The sequence below is a fragment of the Palaemon carinicauda genome, chromosome 10 (genome assembly GCF_036898095.1).
Source record: "Palaemon carinicauda isolate YSFRI2023 chromosome 10, ASM3689809v2, whole genome shotgun sequence".
Lineage (NCBI taxonomy): Eukaryota > Metazoa > Arthropoda > Malacostraca > Decapoda > Palaemonidae > Palaemon > Palaemon carinicauda.
The window spans coordinates 74,762,706-74,786,487 of NC_090734.1; the positions used below are offsets into that span (position 1 = coordinate 74,762,706).

General features: G+C 36.3%; 2 long non-coding RNA genes across 7 annotated transcripts; both read left to right on the forward strand.

The window, feature by feature from the left end:
- Window positions 1-1,924: 1,924 nt before the first annotated feature.
- LOC137648642 (uncharacterized) lies at window positions 1,925-13,193 on the forward strand. Of its 4 annotated transcripts, none has more exons than XR_011045670.1 (4): window positions 1,925-3,878; window positions 4,117-6,209; window positions 6,682-7,039; window positions 8,195-13,190. It is a non-coding gene; the product is annotated as an uncharacterized lncRNA (long non-coding RNA). The 4 variants fall into 4 exon arrangements; XR_011045671.1 differs by having other exon boundaries at window positions 1,928-4,534; window positions 5,012-6,209; XR_011045669.1 differs by having other exon boundaries at window positions 1,951-5,330; window positions 5,880-6,209; window positions 8,195-13,191.
- A 103-nt stretch (window positions 13,194-13,296) lies between these two features.
- On the forward strand, window positions 13,297-22,382 carry LOC137648643 (uncharacterized). 3 transcript variants are annotated; one of them, XR_011045673.1, is made up of 4 exons: window positions 13,299-14,031; window positions 17,380-17,901; window positions 18,326-19,000; window positions 19,203-19,563. It is a non-coding gene; the product is annotated as an uncharacterized lncRNA (long non-coding RNA). The 3 variants fall into 3 exon arrangements; XR_011045674.1 differs by adding an exon at window positions 19,797-22,382 and having other exon boundaries at window positions 13,300-14,031; window positions 18,326-19,561; XR_011045672.1 differs by having other exon boundaries at window positions 13,297-14,031; window positions 18,326-19,563.
- Window positions 22,383-23,782: the final 1,400 nt, after the last annotated feature.

Here is a 23,782-nt window from a genome sequence, read left to right on the forward strand (position 1 = left end):
ATTAAATAGGGGGGCGGAACTGTAGATAAGAACCGCCAACGGAACCCAGAGGGTTTCATATAACATAACCAGTGTGATAAGTGAATATAAAATAGGGTGCACCGGGATCCAACTCTGTTGACCGGTGGCCAACCAGACTAGACAGAGACGAACCCGCCGGGCCACCCGGAGGACAAAGTCCATAAACACTGAACTACCCCCTCTAAAAGGAGGGAAGGCAACGGTCCCTTAGTGGAGGGGGGAGAAGCCTAGTCGCCCACCTAGCTAGAGGGGGAGCGTGGGGGAGGATCACGTGAAATGAGGCAGCAGGGCTACCAACTGACGATCCCCAACCAGACAGATCAAACGGAGTAATGGCACAAATATTCATTATAATAATAATAGCGTTAAAATTATATGAATAAACACATAGAAAATTTTGGGGCAAGGTATGCAACATAATAATTAAATCACAAAAGACACACCTGATGGCTAAAAATAACATTGCCGCCTAGCACGAAGGTCGGCAGCCATAACGATACGTAAATGATATCGGCCCTAAAATTGAACCACGAGGATTCTAAACGCTAAATAATTAATATTCACAATAACAAATAATATTTGATAATAAAAATAATACACATAGTAACACCGCAAGTGAAACTTAAAAGCTCTCAAAAACAGGAGTACCAACTGTAGTGAAATCAAGCAAGATCGAAATGAACGAAGAGAATAAACTCCTATAATATAAATATTAAACGATCTAGGTTGCTCAAAACACAGTAAAACCCTGCTTGGTACTTAACTTAGACGGTGTCTCCTGGGAAACCGACGAAGAAGCCATAATTCAATGGAAAATAAACCAAAATCGAGAGCACAACAAAAATGCGGGTTACTATACTCGTCGTGCTAAAAGGAGTTGGGTTCTGAGCGGATGCATTGTTAGTAGTACCGAGTGAGGTTGAACGGCTCTCCTCTATTGGGGTTTCTGTCGTGGATAAATCTAAATAGTGCGGGACCTCTGGACTATACGCCCAATTTTATACCGACACCAATAGGTGAGCGAGCTAGTTAACCTAGCACTCCTTTACATTTTTTCTCTGGTATATTTAGCAGTAAATTACCTAAGAATAAGTGCTAAATGGAGCTTATTCACTGGGCGGCACAGGTTCGAGCCCAGAAATAGATTTTTATCACTAATGTTTTTTTTTTATTACTAAAATTTGATATTTTATATATTACTCACGCAAGTTTATTTGGACCAGCCCCATAAGAGTTGTTTGTCTCTTAGGATAGATAATATCCTTTTTAATAATGATAATGACCCCCCCCACACGAATGGTTGAAATATTTCTACCAAGTATGGTTCAGTAATACATAATATAGTACAATATATTAGAATTTGTTAGGCTTTTACAAATAGTATTTTTTTTTCTCCATTGTATGGTTTGTAATTCTTATGTGGTAAAGGTCACAATTGTATCCTAACCTTTTTGTAGTGCTAAGTCCAAGGGGGGAGGGAATTAGTTTGTTTTTCATTTTTATGAGATAGGACAAAGATTAACAGTTCCTTTTCCATCTCTCTATTACTGACAAAGGATTTCTTTTTGTCAAAAATCATTGACTAATATGGCTTGTCTGTTCTTTGCCTAAAGTTGTGTCTTTTTGCATGCGGCTTCATGCAAGTTCTTGTAGCATATTATGACATGAATTCGGGGCACTGTGCAGTGTAATTTATGTCATATTAAACGAGTAAAATGCCTTTTGAAGTTTTAGAGTTGCTGTGTTAGGTTGGAGAGGTATTACAGTACTGTATACTGTAGTGCTGTAGGTACACTGTTGTTTAAAACATTGTTAGGTTATAGGGAAGCCCTCAAACTTTCTTAGATCCTCAAATTTTCTTGGTGTACACTGCTCGAGCAGGACCTTTCTCAGCCAGCCACTTTTGCCTTCACTAAACTTATCGTAAGGATACAAAAGAAATGAAAGTGGAAAAATGTTAAAAGTAAAGTATACTGTATCATGAGGTTCAAAGGAGTAGAAATAGACTTTTCCCGGAAGTATAAAAATTAAAAGATAGACAAAGCATACCTCAATCAGTGTATCTTGCACCTTCATATTTGCTGTGTTTAGACCTTTGCTGGCTCACCAAGTATATGTTATCCTGAGGAGTGGCTGTTTTATTTTCCAGACAGTGAGGTCACCTTCCGTGATGTGTCCTGTATGCCGTAAGGACTTCCATGGCAGAAACCGCAAACAGCATCTCAATCAACACCTCATGACACACACAGGAGAAAAACCATATTGGTGTCCCTTCTGTGATCACAGAACCAGCCGTAGGGACCATTTACGGGAGCACGTTCGGAGATTTCATGGAGTGAACCTCTGCTTGTTGATTAAAGGCTCTCAAAGTGATGATGGATAGTAAACATGTTTGGGGCAATTGAGATTCATTGTGGTTTTGTTGAAAAATTCTTATTGTTTAAGGTTCCACTGTTTTGGAAATGAAAGGGAAGTTAGGGGAGAATAGTTTGACAGGGCTGAGGCTAACGATTCCAACTGAGAGGTGTCTTGTCTTTTGCAGGGTGGGCAGGACTTTCCATCCCCTTCCCTCTCCTGTCCAAGCACCTTCACCTCAGGGGGTCTCCTGCCTACCATGGGAGCTGTGTGTTCTCTGTGTCAGAAGGTTTTTAGTGGCCGAAACAAGAAACAGCATCTGTACTATCACATGATGACACATACTGGAGAGAAGCCCTTTCATTGTCCCCACTGCTCCCACCGAGCAAATCGTCTCAGTAATTTGAAAGTGCACATCAGAACAAAACACGGTTTCTAAGAGAAAAGATATCTTTAACAAATTGGAACTGTTGATTGTATTTTAACAGTTTGTAACAACAAAACATTTTTGAAGTTGGTAATTTAATCAGATGTATACCATTTGTAGTGAATATTTAAATTTATTTCAGTACAGTATACGCTATATTGCATATGTCTGTTGGTAGGGAATTATTTTTTTCTCAAAAATTTTTGAATAAACCTCAGTTGCTACATTTGATTTAGCTTTCAAATTCAATTCACTCATGGTTTGAGGCTGTGGAAGGAATTGGTATTAGGTAATATTTGGAGGAGGTTATTCATTCTTAAGTTATCAGATGATGTAGTATGGTATTTTTCAGGTTGTATGATCTTTATCCTGTTTAATACAGTACTTGAAAAAGTCTGTTGATAAATCTTGTAGTAAAATCAGTAATGAAAGTAATATACTGTACTGTCAGCTCCAAAAACATTTTCAGTGGAAATTATCAGTGATGTACTAGCTAATGAATAAATATTTTCCCAAGTAATCTTTAACTTTATTTCCACATTAGTATGCATTTAGTTTTAAGAAATTTTTTATTTGCTACCTTTCGTTTAAGAAAAGGAAATTGGTTATGATTCTATATATAAACTTAGAAAGGCACTGTACCTCCATAATACAGTAGTTGTCAATAAATTTATCTTTTTTATACTAAAGTGAGTCCTGGAGAAGTTCCACCTGACTCATGCAGCATTGTGTTGTTGCAGATGTGGGGGTTGGAGCGGATTGCCACATGTGCCACATGTGGCAAGGCATTTCGGGGTCGCAATCGTCAACAGAATCTGCAACAACACGTGTTGACTCACACGGGGGAAAGGCCGTTTGCTTGTCCTCACTGTGATTACACAGCCAGGCAAAAGCCCCACATGAAGGGACATATATTAAGGCTACATCCAGAAGCACTTTCTCTGATTCCTCCACCTGCTTCTCCAGCAGTGGCACCCAAGTCAAGGGGTCATCCACCCAGTGCCACTTAACAAAAATCCAGTGGAAGATCCTCTCAAGACTGGTCTCAGTTTCTGATTGATTTAGACCCAGAAATGTAGTGGTTTAGTGGGAAGAAGTTTCATTTGTATTTTCTATTTTCATTATACAGTATTGTCAAACAACTTTTGATTTAATGAGCATGTTGGTACAGTAGTGTGGCATGTTTTTTTTTTCCCCATGTTTGTATAGAATTACTTTTTCATATTCTGTATTGTGTTAGTTTAATTGGTACTGGTGTTGCTGTGACAAATTATCCTAAAGTGGGAGGTGCTTAGGTAATGTTCGTGTTACAGGGCAATGTTGGTGGTGATGGGTTGGCATCGGCAGCAGCTGTGATGATGGTGATGTGCTACGTTTGTGGGAGAGGTTTCCGTGGCCGAAATCGCCACCAGAATTTGAGCACCCACATGCGTATCCACACTGGCGAGACACCCTTTCCTTGTCCTCACTGCCCGTACCGTGCCAAGCGCAAGGCCCACCTTCAGATGCACCTGGAACGCATTCATTTGGCTAGGACTGCTTCTTCTGCGACTGATGTGCCCAGTGTTTGGCAGGATACCTCTTCTACAGGTCGCCTGCATTTGTCTCAGCCTCATCGTGTCACTCGTGATCCTAGTGCACAATCCTCCCCTCCTCGTGCTACAGCATTGCCAGAGCCGTTAGCAGCAGAAAATAAGCCATAGAGAAAATATTGTTATGCATACAGTACTGGTACTTATATATTACTGAGTCTCTATTACACATAATCTTATTGTAGTGACATTATGTTTAAACAGTGTTGAATTCCGACTGCATTCCTTTAGTGATACTGTATTTATAATTTCCCAAGTCTTATCTTTTTGAAGAAAATGAAGTGCCATCTTGACCATGGCATATTACACAAATAGCTTTCGCATGTGTGCGTGCAGTTTCTGTGCACAGTATTGTAATTATGTATTTTGTTACACTGTACTGTACTTTGATTATGGAAAAATTCAGTACACAAGTCTGTGTTTACGCTAGTTTTTATTTTCTTACCAGTCTGACTTGTCAGTAATTTTAATGATTTTATATGGTACAGCATTGCACTCTTGATTAATTGTAGATAATTTTAAGTCGAATGACCAGGTGAAATTGCCAGTTGCAGAATTATGATTAGTCGTTCTTACACAGTCTGGGGAGTAGAGGCATGATATGTCATTGTTGCAGGCAGCGATGATGGTAGGCAGAGGAGGGGATGGAGTAGAAGTAGCAGTGTGTCCTGTATGTGGGAAAGTCTTCCAAGGTCGCAATCGCCGCCAGAATCTTTCCCACCATCTACTCACTCACACAGGAACAAGACCTTTCCATTGCACTGAGTGCCCCTACCGCGCAACACAGAAAGCCCACCTCAAGCGTCACCTGGAGCGTAGGCACGGCCATCCCATCCAGGATGCTGTTCCTCTTGGGAATCTGTCTTCATCGGCAGACCTCATGGTCGGCAATCCAGGAAATCTGAGGGTTTCTGAAGCAACACATTTTCCTGAAGGTTGTGATCAGTCCACTTTCTTTAAGTAATCCTTTATTACTTTGGCTAAGACAATGCTTTTTCAAAGGCTTAGATATAAAAGAAAACTTTATATGATATCAATTAGAAGTGATATTGTTTATTTTCACATTTTTATTTTTTTCAGGGAAAACTATTTTCCTGAAGTGATTCTGTTTCATTTTCACCTTTTAATTTTTTCTGGACAACTTACTTTCCTAAATGTTTTTTTTGGAGAAATTGAGGTTTCATCTGAAAATTACTCATGTTGTATTGGTTTTCTTTTGTAGAGGACTTCTCTTTTTATATATAATCGTAAAATTTTTTTCGAAGGGAATTATTAGCTGTAATGTCTTACTGATCTTACTAAAAGTATTTTGTTTTCTTGCTCTTGTGGTGATTGGGAGGTAGGGGTAGCCATAGGTTGTGCTTTTCTTGGATTATCTTATTCCTAATGACATTCTTATGTTGAGTATATGAAAGAGGTTGGGATGATGGTTTCTGTTTAGGATGTACAGTTTGGCAGTGAGGGTTTTGTGTTTGTTGTTGCAGGCAGTGGCCAGCGGTTGCAATAATGGTGATGCTGTGTGTCCAGTTTGTGGGAGAGCTTTCCAAGGTCGTAATCGTCGCCAGAATCTGTCACATCATCTACTCACCCATACTGGTACCAGGCCATTCTCATGCCCTCACTGCAACTACCGTGCTACCCAGAAGGTCACTCTGAGGCGCCACATGGAACGAAAACATGGTCCGGCTGGGGAAGGGATTGAGTTTTTGTCATCCGCCCCTGATCTTACGATGTCTGATTCAAGGGTGGAAGACGTTGCCTTTGAGGAAGAGCCTTTGCCTCCCTTCATGTTTTAAAAATAAACTTACCTCAAGGTTACGTGTAAAACCGATATGTTTTGTGAGAGTTTGGGTATTTTGTTATCACAATCTCATTATAGAAGTTGTATGTAGAATTCAGTTATTGTTCATTTATTATAAACATTTATATTTGAAGGAATGCTTTATTCCTTGTAAAGTTGTTTTAAAAATATGAATAAAATTTAAAAGATTTTATCGTTTTAGTTACAATACCTTTATTCCTAAATATAAAAAGATGATGGTATTTTTGCTGATAAAGTACTGTAGGTGTTTAAATAAAAGCCATAACAAAACAGAAAAGAATGGTGCTAAATGAGTTAGTTGAAATAATCTACCAGCAATTTAAAGTAAAACCTTGGCATTTTATAAACAGGTACAGAGTACTACTGTATACTGTAATTATTGGGTGAAAGTGGGAATGCCATCTGGCGGATGATGCTTAAAGAGAGACTGGAAACTGATACCAGTGTGGCCTTGTGTGTTGCAGATTGAGATGAAAGGTGCACAGCAGCTGCCTGACTATCACCCCCAAGAACAACAGAGAGAGGCAGAAACGGAATACCAGTGTCCCGTGTGTAACCGAAAGTTTCACGGAGTCAGGCGCAAACGCAACTTACAGCGTCACATGATGATCCATTATGGGGAAAAACCATTTAAGTGTCCATTTTGCTCGCACAGAGCTAATCAGAAAAGTAACCTGAAGGTTCATATTCTCAAAGGCCACGAAGTTGAATTGAGTCGTTTGCGCCCCTCCTACCTGCAGTCAATGTTTGGTGATGCATCCTCACCATCGGCATGGCTGGAACTTCAGCAACACCAACGAGGGAATTATTATGCTGCCTCATGTGAGCATTGAAACCAAAGTTAAGGTACTCTATATCAGGGGATGAAAAAAGTCAGAGGTTCTAGGATTCTTTTTCATAGATTTAATTTGGTGGGCTTTTTGTTTCTTTGAGTCTAGTTATATGCTTTGTTCAATGTTGCTTCCTTCAGAGGAACAATACTTGGTTTAAGAGCTGAAAATGTAAGGTCATGTTTCCATAGGTGGTTCTTTTACATAGTGATGGTGTAGTATACAGTAGATAGTATTTAATTTACTCTAGGTTTGTTTAAAAGTGTAGTAATTTGACATGAAGGCTTATTCAATTGATTCACAGTACTGTAATATATGGTCATGCACATGTTCACATTTTGGCTAGTAATTGGCCACATTTATTTTGTGAACCACTTCCCCAAGGTAAATCCATTACAGTATTCTATATTAAATCCCATAAGATTGAATTCTTCGCACACTTCTTGCGACTAAAATTTGCATTAGAATCGTATCATAGACTAATTCAGCTAAGAAAGGTTGGTGATTATTTTTCTTGAATTTCAGTATTAAGAATGGAGTAATGGGCATTTATTTTGCTTTGATTTAGTTTATTCTTTTGTACATTGTGTTAAAGTGTGGAATTTAGTAATGAGACCTTTTATTCTGGACTCATTATTTGATAAGTTTTATCATCATTTTGAATAAGAGAATCTAGGGTGGTAATATTTTTTGTGATAATTAAATCACCTGTTTTTATTCATGGTCATATTTGAACATTGAATAGCCAAAAAGGATTTAGCCATCTTGAGGGATTGTTGAAACTTTCGAATGGCAAGATACTAATAAGTGCAGCCCATAAGCCATCCCTATTCATTTTTATTTCAATGTTGATTATAGGCAGCAAGCGGTGTGGGTAAAGTAAAGAAAATCTAATATATTGTTAGATGTTATCAGGTGACTCTTCAGAATCATTAAGCCTTCTGAGATATATGTTAGCAGAAGTGGGAAATCATTTTAATATGGGGGATGCAAAAAACTTGAGTTTTTGTTTACCTTATTTTAAATTGGTTTTTGTTCTAGTAAAGTTTGACATTTTGTGAGCAGTAGCAGTTTATATGTTAGATTACTTCTGGTTAAAGTATTTAGGAAGTCAAGACTAAATAGGGGCGTTGCTCTGCTTTTCCAGACTCATCTGGCATACCGCCAGCCAACGGAGCAGGCTCAGCATCAATCACAGCCACCGATGAATCGGCCTCTGTACCACCAGGACCTGAACACTACCCCTCCTCCTTCGGTAGCACTATCAGCCAGTCTTCAGGAGGAGAATAGCAACGTCAGTTGTCGGTTTTGTGGGAAGAGTTTCCAAGGGCGCTATGGCAAATACAATCTTAAACGACATGTGATGATTCATCGAGGTGAAAAGCCTTTTCAGTGCCCTTACTGCCCACATCGAGCTAATCAGAAAGGCAATCTGAAGTACCACATTCTGTCTGTTCATCCAGGACAACAGGCACCACAGTCAATGCTTTTTATTGATGTGACTGAAGAAAGTTAATGCTTTTGGTTTTGTGTAATTTTAGTTCAGTACCGTACCTGTATGCAAATTCAACCTTTATTGTAAAGGAAAAGTATACAGTACAGTATTTTTATAATTTGGCTCCTCATTTAGATTTTTCACAAAATTAGACAAGATATGTAATGGGAAAGTGCACTGGAGTAAGTGCAAGGGACTTGTCTCTAGCAGGATCATTCATGTGATGATATGATATGATACTGACTCTCCATCAGAGCCAAATCTTGGTACTGTATTGCCTGGCTCTGTTGAAGTCAATTCCTGGTACTGTAGTACTCTGCCTCCTGTCCTTGAAGATAATTTGGTGCTTCAAGCTTACAAAGTGTGTAATTTTTGTATTTGTGAGGATAAAGATTTCACTTATTAGATGTTTATTAATACAATTATTGTTATTGATATTATAATATGTATTATTATCAATATTGGGAATTAGCATTAAAAATTACCTTTTTCTATATATTATCAGTCAATACTTTTTCTTTTTCCTTTAAGTTTGAACTTATGTGTATCTACCTCAGGAAATCCACTGATCATCAAATCCTTATGTCTTGAACTCCTTGAATGTAACTCTACTGATTTGATTGAATAGAGCCATTACGAATTAGATACACCTATGACAGTTTTTCATTTTCCTCAAGGGATAAACCTAACAGGCGAACACTGTAAGAGCTGTGTTTGTCTTTGATTTTATTGAACCATTGTATGTATGGACAATGATGAACTTTTTGTATATTACATGAAATGTAAGGGATGTCAGCATTGCTGTGGATGGTTCATTACCATTCATTCTTACATCCCTTGGATGCAAGGTCGATGGTATTTCTATGATTCCAGCTACTGTATGTATATAGAACAAGTTTGCAGATTTGCCATGTGATTTTTCATTTTCATTATTCATTGGATTATGAATGAAAAGGGAAAAGAAGAGTAACAGACAGCGAGTTGAGATTTGGGTTTTGGTTTGCAGAGGCTTGACGGAGTGGCAAGGGAGGACATAGCAGCGTCTGCAGCAGCAGCGGCAGTGGCAGGAGGCGGGGGAACTGGTCCCTTAGGTTCTGCTGAAGGCATGACTATTGGTGGCAAGCACCAGTGTGGTCTTTGCGGTCGATTATTCACAGAACGTAACAACCTTCATCGGCACATGCGGATCCATACTGGCTTTAAGCCGTATCGATGCCCTCTGTGTCCTTACCAATCAAATAGGAATGGAAATCTGGTGCGACACATGGAGATTAAGCATGGGAGACACCACTAAATAAAACTGCGTGGGAATTGTTAGATGCATGTTCCAAGTACAAGAAGGTAGTTGTCTAATTGATTTTAAAAGGGGCTCTTATAGCCATCTCACATTTTTAGCAGGCTTCAATTTCCTTTCATTTGTTGATTTGCTGGCTGATGAATGTTTTTTTTTTTTTTTCAAGAAAAATTAAGATAGTCTAATATTGTGAATGAGGGTACAAGTATAGGGGGAGTTGCCTCTATAACACTTGTGTTTGTAATGCCTAAGAGAGAGAAATTGAGTGAGCCATTTCATTATGAAAGGAACCAAACACAAATTGGTTCTCTTATGAGATTTTTCTCATTTTGTTGTGGTATAAATTAAGAAAAAACTCATTTATTTTCGAATGATAATCATTTGTACCTAAAAGCAAATGCCGTGATAAAGTTGATTCAGCCCTCCAGTTTGAAGATTGAACAATTTGCAATATTACCCAAATGATGAATTTCAGGGTTTTTTTCATTAAAATATGAGATGAATTGATTGGAATTGTTTTACCAAATCTGTTGAATACTTCATCAGTTGAAAAATTCCTTTAACTTTGGAATAGCAATTAACTCCTGTTCTTGCGACTCAGACGTGTTGTGTTTGCATGTAGTTGTCCTATGCAAACCCATAATTTCAGTTTAGCATAATTGATAAACTGGGAATCCATCTCAAGTTAATATACTCTGTCAGTCCCAACAAGATACAGTACTGTCATAAGCATGCAGATGAGGAAGCCTGAATGCGGGACTTTGAGATGGTTTGGAATGTGATTGAAACGGTCAAGATTTGGTTAGTTAATTCAGGAGTAGCTGGATAAGCATCAACAGAAAATTATGAAGGAGGACCTAAGTGAATGTAGACAGAAAGTGGTCAAGATTGAAGTCATGGGTTAGAAGAACTCTTCTCCCATCTAGCCCCAAGAGTCAAATACTCTACAGCTGATACTTGCAATAAACTTTAAGGTTGGGTGCGAGCAGCAATTGGTGATGATGAAGCCTGAATGAAGTAAAATTATGCTCTATCAATTCATGATTTTGGTCCATGTTTACTGGGATTAGTGGGTGGGTTAGAAATTTGCCTCGAAAATTCCAATATGATAAGTGAAAGTGTTTAAGGGAAAATTCCAATATGATAAGTGAAAGTGTTTAAGGGAAAATTCCAATATGATAAGTGAGAATTTTTAAAGGAAGTCGTTGACAGTATTGATAGAATGGTGTCTACTGAGTGGTGGAAATCTTTTAATCATACATGTTAAATTACAATGAATTCCTTATGAAAATTAAAAAAAATAATTCAATAATTACACAATGAAATTTCACTTCAAATATCATAAGTATGATGATTAGAATTTAATATGAAGTTTGCTGATTGCTGCAACTTCGAATAAAAAGTATCATGGTCTGTTGTGATACTTTTTCAGCTACTAAAAGTAAATGATGGTAATAAATGTCTTTGTTTGGATGTCTCAAGTTCTGTGTTTTTCAATCTGTGAAAACAAATTACTTCAACATAGCCCATCTATATGTCGCTTACTAAATCCAGACACATAGCACAGCTTTTCACAAAAGTTATCAGGTGGCTGAGGTAGGCTATCACATATGCAGCATTCCTTTTATTTCCACTTTTTTTATTTGAATTGTTGTTTAGTCTGATCTGGCTGATAATTCCTTGAGAACGGAAGAAGGTCAGTACATTAAAAATATAGATTTTTGTTTCGAAAAATGGTACTGCATTAGTTTAATCACAAATTCAGTACTTTTACATAGCATGAAGATGCACGAAGAAGCTGGGGGTAGACAAGGTGAAAAGGCCCCTAAGAGACAATTGAGCTCCTAGGCAAGGATGCATGCAAGAAACCCAAAGCTTCAAGTGGCACGATGGGTCAATGTTTTTATTGAAACCATGATGGAAAATTGGAGGAAGTGGAGAGTGAAAGAAGTGGTACGGTTGAGGTGTAGTCCATGGTTAACTTTTGTGAAACAATGACCTACTTAAGACAAAATGAGGAAAGTTCCAAGTTCATCACTGTATTCAAGAAGAGGAATAAAGTGGGATTGTCTCTTTAAGAGAAGACCCATCTACTTGCTTAAGCAGGAATCATAGAGCAACAGACATGAGCATTATTGTTGCTTGAAACAAAGATAAATCTATAGGAAAGTTTTATTGGATTCCGATCCTGTAACCTATCTGAGGTGTCACTGACAGTTATATTATAAACAGTATTCATCAGTGCAAAGTTGAGTATAAAATGAATGGAAAAAAATTAAATTAGAAATTGCACAAGGTAAGCCTCATTTGTTCCAAATGTCTGAGAATCTTTGGATTTGTTGACCAATATGCAAATGCGTGAAGAGTAAGTCAGTTAAGTGAAGCGGATCTGAAGCATCATTCCCCTTGCGCCAATCAGTCCTAAACAACCCAATTGCTGCTTTTCTTCAAGTTGAGTAATGCATCCGGGATATTCATTTTTGCTCGAGTAGGCCATGTCAAATTAGGTGTTGGTTGTAAATTTTATATACAGTATAAGTTATTTAACAATGTTCTAGATACTGAGACATTTGATAAGTGTAAAGATGCTGTGCCTGAAAATACAAATCATAAGTGAAGTTGGAGTAAATCTGTTTCATTGCGAAATATTTTGTTACTTGACTGTATCATCGAGATCATGCCAGAATATTTATTTGAAATAAAAATAGTGTTTACAGTGTTGTTTTAATATGACCTCTTATGTAGAGCCATATGTTTTCCAATTCGATCAGTATTCAGCATAAAAGAAATATAAATGGAATGACATCGGTATTTAATAACTGTCATAAAATGTTCCAGTCACGACTATGTTTTACTTCCATGGCAGTAGGCATTTTGTATGTCATAAGCAGCCAGCTTAAGGTATCGCATAATTTTTGTTGCTTAATTTTTGAGACCCTTTGCATCAATTAGCGTAGGAGATGATGAATGGAAATACTTAGTAACTCGAAAGTTGTATCTCCTTTGGTTTGTAAAGTAGAACGTCTGTGTTCTAACCATTAGTATTTTATATGCTATAAAATCTTTCGTTGTTGTTATTGATTAGATTCGAAAGTAGTTGTATCAATAACTTGGAAGTAGCCTTAGGAAGCAAGTACAATATTGTACTGCAGAACTTATCCACTGGGAAACTTTTAACATGGTAGAAGTGCTTGTAGAAATCTTCATAGAACTGCCATATTGGGTTTGATTGTTATTTTCTTTTGAAAGTTCAACATGCTACGATAAATTCTTAATTAGCTTTTGTTTAACTGCATGATTTCTACATTATATCAACCAAATGTTCCTTTGATATATTGCTCTGCTCCCCATTTTATTAGTTTCAGATATTTTTACTTGTTATTTCATACTGTTTTAGCACTTAGGAATGGAGAGGGGTATTGTTTTACTTGTACAGTACTTAAGACTGGGAAGGTTTTTTTTTTTCATTCATTTATTTTAATGTGATAGCTTTCATTATAAACTGTGAGGAAAAAAACTTTGGATTTTTTTAGATGAACACACTATTCTACACTACTGTGTACAGTAGATGTAGAATATAATAGGTTTTCTTTTGATAGTACAGTACAGTATGATGTTTTTGGAGCTGTTTAGCAAAGAGTTGATTGAAATCTGTAACCCTAAGAAGCAAGAGTTGAGGTCTGAGAAACACCTTGTGTTTGCAGGGGAATGTGCAGGTGTATGGCACAGAGCAATCGTCCTTCACTTCCTGTCGTGTCTGTGGGCAGCGGTTCCATGGCGTTTATCAGAAGTACAACCTGAAGCGTCACATGAGCATTCACACGGGGGAGAGGCCTTTCCCGTGCCCGCAATGCTCGGCAACATTCAATCAGAAGAGCAACAGAAAAAGGCATCTGGAAACGGTGCACGGAGTGCCCGCAATTGTACAGGCAGCTGCTGTTTCCATGTTGCCACAGGCATCGAGACCTCATGACACTGGAGGCCATCCTCTAGCCTTGTCCAATCCAAATCAGCCTACGTTTCCTAAAGTGGCTAATGCAATTGAACACACATCTGCTCATGGGGATATGACAGCCCTGCAGCACCCCACTTTTATCTCTATGCAACATGACGAGAAATACTGATTTTTTCTCTCAATGGCAATACCGTGTACTCTGTGAGCCTGGGGAAGGGAATTTTATTTGAAGTGAAACAGGTACTGTATACAATACAGTAAAATACCAGTTATAATGTATTTTTTTATTTTTCAGTCAGGGGGGAAAACTGATATTTTTACCACTGTGTGCTCGAAGAGCCTTGGTGTTTCTTGAATCTTCAATTTTTAAATTAATTACTGAAAAACTATTCCAAAGATTTTAACTAAAGGGGTATATATTTACCATTCAGTTTTTGGGCTTGGTCTTACAGCATCCTGCTTTTCCAACTAGGGTAGTAGCTTAGCTAGTAATAATAATGATAATGATAATAATAATAATGATAATAATAATAATAATAATAATAATAATAATAATGATAATAATAATAATAATAATAATAGTAATAACAATAATAATAATAACAAGGGAAAACCTTCTGAGTTATATGAATAGTTGGCTGTTCATGTATTCTTTTTCCTATTACTGCATAAGGATACAGTTTCATTGTTTAATCGTTGATGTGGAGGTCAGTATTATTTAAAGTTACAGAAATTTATCTAAATATAGAAAATATATATTAGAAGAGAATTCACAGTAGTGTATGTAACCCTATTTAGTAGTTACAAAATGAATGTCATTACAGATTTAATTCAAAATATTTTAATTGTCAACTGTTTTGTGAAATTTCATTGTAAATTTGGATGCTATAGTTTTCTATACAGTTTGTAACTGACTGGTAGCCCACTGTAGAAAGAAAACACTTTAACCTCGTAAATAAAGACTTGAGGCTCTTAAGCCTTTATACATTAAAGTCCCTTAAAAATATTGAACACATTCAGTATATAAAATAGCAATGATGATAATCTTGAGAATTGTAACCTATTCATCAACTCTCGTCTTTGTTTTCTTGGTTGTATTTATTGTGTCATGGCCAGTGAAATTTGATTTAAAATCCCTTAAAACTAGTCAGGTGTGAAACATTTTGGGTATTTATGTTCATTGAGGAAGAATACTTTGCCACAACCCACAGACACTATTGTGACACCATAGGCATGGGCACTATTTGTTGTTTTACCAAGTCTTTTCTTTACTGTTTACAGTATCTTGTTGTCAAAAGTAAAGTAGGAGAGGAAAAGGATGGGGTGCAACTTTCTCACAAAAGAAAAAATATTAGGAATGAGTAAAGCAGAAAAAGAGAGGGTTCCATGGTTTGCAGCAAGAGGGAAAGAAGCCTCCCATCTGATTAATTCCAGAATAGCTGATTTCTAGAATTTAGTCAAAGCGGCAATTTGTGGGAATCAGGAGATAACCACTGAGAGCAGGGTATATACTTTTTACTTCAATTGAATTAGGATTAAAATAAATATTGTTAGAAAAAGGGTAAGATCACTTACCTGTAGGGGGATCTGTTATGCCCACTATCCACTCCTCTACAAGACTGATTTGTTGTTATATGAACCACACTTTTTGTTGACAGACTTCCATTGTGCTCCTTCGTAGAGTTGTATGACAAATTTTCATGAGGTTTTGTAATCCAGTAATTTCTTCATGCTCAGTCTTTGCCCGTCTTCTCTTTTCTCCAGAGAATCTAATTAGGTCTGACATTTGCTTCTTTTCTAAGCCTGGTTTTTTTTCTCAATTTCTGTATGGATGTGTGAACTTCAGGTGGCAAGCTTTTATTAATTTTTCATATGTCCTTCCCCTATAAACAAAACATTTCTATATTAATTTGAGTTAAATAGTCTTGGAATATAATCATGGTTAAGAACTTGGCATGTTATGCATAACAAGGTTAGCTGATTTTACACTTGAGGTTCCATTTTCCCTAAATTATTCTCCCATTTTGCTGTTTTGGTGTCAAAAGTGTATATTGTATTATCAAAGTTTTATCTGTTGCTTCATCTACAAACCATATGGTTTTACTTTGTAGCCCAAGACTAATGTCTAAATTAAAGATGACGATGATTGCTTTTTTAGCACCAGGAACTTTTGTTCTTATCTTGGCTAGTATTGATAACAACTGTTTCCTGTTGGTTGTTAACAAGATGTTAAAAAAACAGTCTAATATCTTGTTAGGAAAAGGACATGGCTAAATGTTTCTGTGATATGGTTTTGTTTGATGTTGTAAATATAACTTTGCCTTAGGTTTCCATTGTTCTCCTGTCAGACATATTGTACTTTTGTACTAAGCTTTTTTTTGCATAATTCTGCAAAATATTCTTTCTTCTAGGTCTTTCAAGTGAATTGCCAGTTAACCTTGTTCTTTTTATGGAATTTGATTATCCTACTTTTGTTTTATTTATTTATTTATTTTTTTTTACTGTGCTACATGTTGATTTTGTATACTGTACTCTCCTCATCTGTTGTAAGATTGTCCTAATGTGTTTAGAAAATACTGTACAGTACTGTACATTATAACTAAATTTGGTTTTGTCCTAAAAATACCATTCTGATATTGAAGTGAATGTACTATAAAAGCACAAACTACAAAAAAGCATTTTACCATTTTTTTTTGTACAGTTTAATACAGTAACCTTATTGCAAATGAAATTGTAAAAAAAAAATACATTGGTGTATAAGGATATATACCAAAGGAACTTTTAGTGAATGAAATGTATTTTGAAAATACAAGATTTGCCTTTTTACATATACAGTAAAAGCAATGTTTTCCTTTTTGTGTGAGGATTGTTTCATTTGGACCATCAAATATCCATAGAGAGAGAGAAAAGAAAGCAATTTCTTTTTTAAATTTCAATAGCCAATGTGGGATGCATTAATAATAACTGCAGGAACACACTAAATATACTGTAGTACAGTATACTGTTTGAAAATTGTTAGTACTGTATATATTGTGTTTTTCATAAATACAGACAAGATTTTTTTATATCTAAAGTACAGTACACTTATAAAGAATTTAGGATTTTACAAGTCTTTAAGAAAAGGAGTACGGTATTTATCTTTGTTATTACTGTATGTAATTTGATTATTGCAATACAGATTAACCTTATTGCACTTTGATGACACTCAAAGAATACTGCAAAATACTGTATGAAGAATGTGGGTTGTTTAATATGGTGTGTTTAGATTCAGGTTTTACCTTCATTGAACAGTGTTTCTGTCAATTTCAGTATGATTTCTATGACATTAAGTATATATTTACATCATCACATTATATAACATGCTAAACATGTAGGCTGACCCGGTTAGGTATGGTTATGTTTGTGGTAACAAGGGTCCACATCATTTCAGCTAGGATCTTTCCAACACCAATCAGGCATATAGGAAGGAATATAAAGTTAAATGGTTAGGATAATATATTAAACACTGTAGTATTCAGACACCACACTTGTATCTGGGTGAGATGTGTATGTCAGTGGCTATCTCCTGACTTGGGTGTTGTTTTCCAGATGTCGCCAAGAGGAGACTCTCAGCCTCACTTGCACCTGTCCACCTCTGAGGTCGCTATCGCTAGGGCTCTCCTCAGCATCCCCAAGCAGTCATCTAATTTCTCACCTACCGCTGGTGCATCAGGATCTCAACATAACACGTCGCCTCCATTCACATCTAAAGTTCTCACACCGCTTTCCTTTTCGTCTGTGGTCAAATGTCGCAAGGTCGCCACTTCTGCCTCCCCCTCCTCCTCCTCTTCCTCCTCCGTGAGCATTTCTCCCCTGGCATCATCTGCAGCTGCCTTGGCTGGTGTCAAATATTCATCCTGCCCAGAGTGCGGCAAGATATTCCGAGGTGATTACCACAAGTACAATCTCAAGAAACACCTTACCATCCATGCGGGATTACGGCCATACCCTTGCCCTGTTTGCAATCTTGCCTTTAACCAGAAGGTTTCCATGAAGAGGCATTTTGCTTCTGTTCACAGGAACTCGGAGGCTGTGCAGCCTGCCTCCCTCTAATGTCTTCAATCCTATGTAGTAAGCGGCTTTTTCTTTAGATTCTTATTTTGTGTAGTTTTGAGCTTGGGAAGGAGGTAGATTTTAACATATGCTATGAAATTTAGTAATGTCTTTATTAAACGGAAAGTGAATTGGTAATCTTGTGATATCTTAGTGTTGTTCTACACAAAAACTTTCCAAGTACTGTTCTGTAAAAATAATTAGATTTATTCTTCTGGACCCAGAATGTATGCGTAATAAGTTTGTTGGAAAGCAAGGGCAGTATTTTTTTTCTTTACTCTTTTGACATTGCAACACAGAATTTAAACTGGTGAGGGCACAGACAGAACATCCAGTGATTTTATGTGTTTACCTGATAATTTTATTTAAAAAAAAAAAAAAAAAAAAAAAAAAAACTAGAGAAAAACAGAAATGCTCAGGCCTTGGTCATTATTTTCCACAGGGTGACATCGAGCGCATGGGCACCCTGAGCGACGCTGTGTGCCATTTATGTGGACAGAACTTTTATGGCACCAACCGCAAAAACAACCTCAAGCAGCATTTGGCCATCCACTCTGGCGTCAGGCCCTTTCGATGTCATCTCTGCCCACAATCATTCGTTAGAAAAAGTCATCTTAATCGACATCTAAAAACTTTGCATTGTCAATATGTGCAATGAATTAAGTGGGGGGGAACTTAGAATAAGAGTAAGAATTGATGAGTTTGATTTAAAATTATGTGAGAGGAAGATATTTATGATAATTATTTTTGATGAAAAAGACAGATGATATTGGTTTGTTTCCTGTTGACAGGGAAGTGGTGGCTATCCCTGGGAGGGAGGAAGTGGTGGTGGTGGTGGTGGAGGAGGAGGAATAGTAATAGAAGAAGAAGGAGTAGCAACAACATCTACTTTATGGTGGGAGGAAGCAGGAGGTAATGGGGCTGAGGGCACTTCTGTCTGCAATATTTGCGGTCATGAATTTCGAGGCAGGAAATCTCAACGCACTTTCAACCTGAAGCAGCATCTGGGTATCCACGCCGGCTTACGACCTTTCCAGTGCCCACTTTGTAGCCAAGCGTTCAACAGGAAAAGTCACTTAAAAGGGCATCTCTTGTCCCGTCATGGAACAACTTTATAGTAAATTCACCCAGATAGTGTTTTTGTTTATTTCTTCTAATTATTTTTTCATAAGTAGTGACAGGATTAGGATTGTCAGTGTTAACAGCCATGACAGGATTCGTAAGCTTAACGATATCCATCACCAATATATCTTTTGTTTTACAACATGTTTAAACTTGAATTCGCAATATGGAGTCTGAGACGAAGCCTTGTGTTACAGAGCACCCTGTGTCACCCTCCGCTTCTTCCACGGCCGACACATGCATCTGCCCTTCTTCCTTCTTCAGTGGGTAGTGTGGGAGTTTGCTGCCCTATATGTGGAGTCCACTTCAGTGGCAAGTATCATAAATATAACCTCAAACGTCATATGGACATTCATCGAGGTGTACGACCATTCAGCTGTGAACAGTGTGGTCACCAGTTCAACAGGCGACACAATTTGGACAGGCATATGGAGCGTGTGCATACTTCCCATCCTCAGCCGCCAAACTTATGAGAATTTAGAAAATATCACTTTGATCTTGGGATGGCAAAATTGAAAATGAGAAGACTACTTTTTCCAGTGATTTGATGAAATGGGTGGGAAAAAATTTAAAAATTTATATACAGTATGTGATAGTGATGCATATATAATATGCCCAGATTAATGTTCACACCTTTTGTTTACATGTGAAGTGAGGCTGAAAATTATTTGATACCAAAATTATCTGCTCTATGAAAGAAAGATTTGAATGGACGGTGTGTAGATAACAAAATTAAAAGTTAGAAGTGGCTTTGAGTGAGTGATCCACTGAGATTTTTGTACCCTTTTCAGGGTGGGGCAAGTTCCGATTATCATCCGACTTGGCCCGTTCGACCCGAGGAGTTTGCGGTGGGTTCCGGAAGCCAGAATCTTCAAGGAGAATCTACATGTCACCTTTGCGGCAAAGCCTTCCATGGTCGTTACCAGAAGTATAACTTAAGGAGACATCTCTCCATCCATGCTGGGTCTAAGCCTTTTGTTTGCATTTATTGTTCACATCGCACCAATCAGAAGTATAATATGCAACAGCATCTGCTTGTATGCAGAAAACGGCCCATCACTCAGACTACCAACCCACCAAGATTACCTTACTCTGTTGATTCTACAACACATACCCAGGAATGAAAATTTTTTAATATTTTTCTTGAAGGCTTTTGAAGCAGGGAAGTTGAGACAGTATTTGTAGGATTAATAGTGACTTTATTGTGGTGAGAATTACAGTAATATATGTATTGATTAGCAGAAATAATTTATAGCCATGTTGTGCATTACAGTATTGTGGTCATACGTATTACGTAGAAAAGGAAATTTTTTTTTTTTTCACAAATTGCCATCCTCACAAAAATAATGATACTGTAATTATGGATCTTGTTAATATTAACTTCTGTGAAGTTACTGTAGAATACAACATCATACTGTATGTCTATGATTCCTTCATAAATTTGCAGTTCAAGTAACAAATATATGGTAGTAGTATTTTCAAACATTCATTTGCAATACCTTATGTTATTGTATTCTGATTACAATTCATTTATGCAAATAGCAAGAAATGCTGTCAATGTTTACACAATATATTTTCTCTATTTCTGTATAGTATTTTTTTTCTACACATTACTCTAGTTGCATGATGTGTTTAGTTTTGATTATCAACCCCAAAATACAGAAAGTCAATTGAAAGGATCTGTATCACTACTGTAGTTGTTTTGATACTGTATTTGGAGTATTTATACTGTTTTTGAAATTTTTCCTTTTTTCAGTTGAATAAATATTGATATTTGTATGATTCATAATCAGCGTTTTTGCAAATTAGAGCCATTTGGTGTATTATCAATTTTCTATACTTTTCGAGTTTGTTAATCATACCATAAGTAACATTTAGTCTTTGATAGGGCTGGCCCAAAGTGTGTTTGAAACAAGGACATAAGTAACCAAAGGGATTGAATGAGATGGAAAACAGGAATTCTCCAAAGATTATGATATGCATGGGATTAAAAAAAATCCTGTATAGACTTGGCGTCGAATTGTAAAAAATTTTAGTGAAAGATTTATCAACATGTTTAGCAGATTGTAATGGAAGTACAAATTGATATGAATACTGCACAGTATGTCACTTTATACATAAATGTAGGTGGCATTTGAGATAGATCACAGATATACAATTTAGTGAACTGAAAAATATTGGGAAGTTGAAGATAAAACATTGTAATTATAGATTTCAGAAAACATAAAATATATTGTGATCATTAAAATTATTATGGAATTTTCCTGGTAATTTAGATACTCAGTGATCAGACTTTTTGAGAGTTAGAAGGTATTAAACATTAAGTTATGGGCAACTGAAATGTTTAAGATAATCCCACATGCAGAAGATGTTGAATGAGACTCAATTTGGAAGACATTTTGGGTATGTAAAATGACTGTTTTTTCGTGAACATAAGATGTAAAATACAGTACTATACTCTTGAATTGTAAAATCAATCCATTACTGATAAAGTAATTAAGCATTATATTCTCACTTGTTGTGGTATTTTTGAGAGATTTATCTGCAATTTGGTTAATAAAGATGGTGGTCGGTGTTGTCAACTGAGCATTACTGACCCTACCCGTTTTTTTTTTTTTTGTTTGTTTTTAAATGCTAATTATTAATAGCCAAACATCATAATCCACAGAGGATGTGTGAAAGTACCTTTCCCTTGAATTTCACACTTAATATTACCAGCTAAGCTCCAACCCTAGTTGGAAAAGTAAGATGCTATAGGGTTAAGGGCTCTAACAGGGAAAATAACTCAGTGAGGAAGGCAATAAGGAAACATAGAATTGAGTGCCTGTATGTACCTTCAAACAAGAGAAATTTAACCCAAAGACTAGAGAACAATTGCTTGATTTTGGAGTGTCCTTTTCTTAGAAGAGCTGCTGATAAAAAGAATCAGAACACTTCTTACGAGAATTGGAGAACTCTTGGAAGCAGCAAAGATTTATCAAGTTACTGGTACATGAAGTACCAGTCCTATGTACCTCTAGGCAAACAAAAGGATATCTACTGTATATCCAGTAACATTGATGTCAATTTTATTAGTTTCTCAGTATGATCAGAATAACAGTTATGCCTTATATGGATACACAAAAGTTCTCTTAAGTATATTTCATGTTCTGTACAAAAGGGATTCATGGAATGTTGTACTCCCTGTCCACCTTGCCATGTTTGTTTGTATTTACTCAACGAGATAACATCAAGACCACCCTAGACAGATACTGAACTTCCTCTAGTGATGGAGTTGACTTTCCTGAAAGAACACATTTTGCCTTTTGTAGAAACTGTATCTTAGTAATTCTGTCATTTAGGTATTAAATTTACGTAATGAAAGATAATGCTGCTATTTGGATACAATATATATATAGATATATATATATATATATATATATATATATATATATATATATATATATATATATATATATATATATATAAAATCCTTTTATAAAAAGTATTGTGTAAAGAAGCTCTAGAACAACGCTCATAAAACGTCTATAGAAGAACATACTGGGTGTTCAATGCTTGAAATATATGTCTGCTGTGATTATTATGACATGCTGTATAAGCAAAAGTTATGTCAATAAGGGCAAGATTAAATGTAACAACACATACAGATTATCATGAAGTATCACCGAAATCTATCGTCTAAAGTTAATAGTATGCTTCATGGGGTCTTAGGGTGACAGTTAAAAAAAATTTACCAATTGTATATCTTTTTTAGACTAAAGAGGTCTTCATTTCAAATATAGTGTTCTATCAAAGTATAATAGTAATCTTGAGTTTGATTGGAAGACCTCTGCTTGCAACATAGATCCTAAATACAAATAATCTCATCCAATCCTAATGGTTAGATGCAATGTATGTGACTGATTCTTAATTTCATTCAAGACTTGATAAATCTTGGAAATAAACTTAATATTTAGTATGTTTAGTTTATCAAATTGGGAAAGTCACAAAGTTGTACTTTTCAGTTACATCAAAGAGGAAAATGGCTTTGGTTCAGTCCTGAGAAGATTATGATCATAACTAAGTGGTATAGTCAAACTGTTCAAGAATTTATTGCTTCTGAACCCTGATGACAAATCCTTTCTGTACATATCCTGTATGAATGCAATTTTTTTGTTGTGTTGTTATTATTGTATGGTAATTTGCTTTAATTTTGCTATAAAATTTCTGTGTTACGTTGGGAAGGAAGGAAGGAGGAAAATCCTTTAGTATATTGTATTTTTGATGGAATGTCACAGATATTTTGATGCAAATTCAATTACTGCAAAGGTTTTGGAAGACCTTGCAATGTCCCCTCTTTACTAAAATTACTAATTAAACCATTGTAACTGATGGACCATATGTATTATATAAAATGTTTACTTTATAGGTAAATGTATGTACGGTATTGTATGTAAGAAATAAAGTTATTTGTAAAAAATATATGTATCGTTTGCTTACCTGATATAAAGATTGTGGTTAGCGTATTTTTTTTTTTTATTTTATTTTATACTGTATTTGATATTATAAAACCTTTCAAAATCTGACTATATAAATTCATGATATCCAAATAATGTGAAAGAATTGAAAAGCCACACCCTAGGTAGTTAGTTTGCCATCACTATATGATACATGCTGCATGTATGGGTCAGTCGACAGCCAAATTGAGTTATCGATAAGCAATTGCTAAATTTGAAGATGCATGTGCCGCAAATAGAATTTGTGATGGGCCAAAGCTGAGCATTCACGTTTTTTTTTC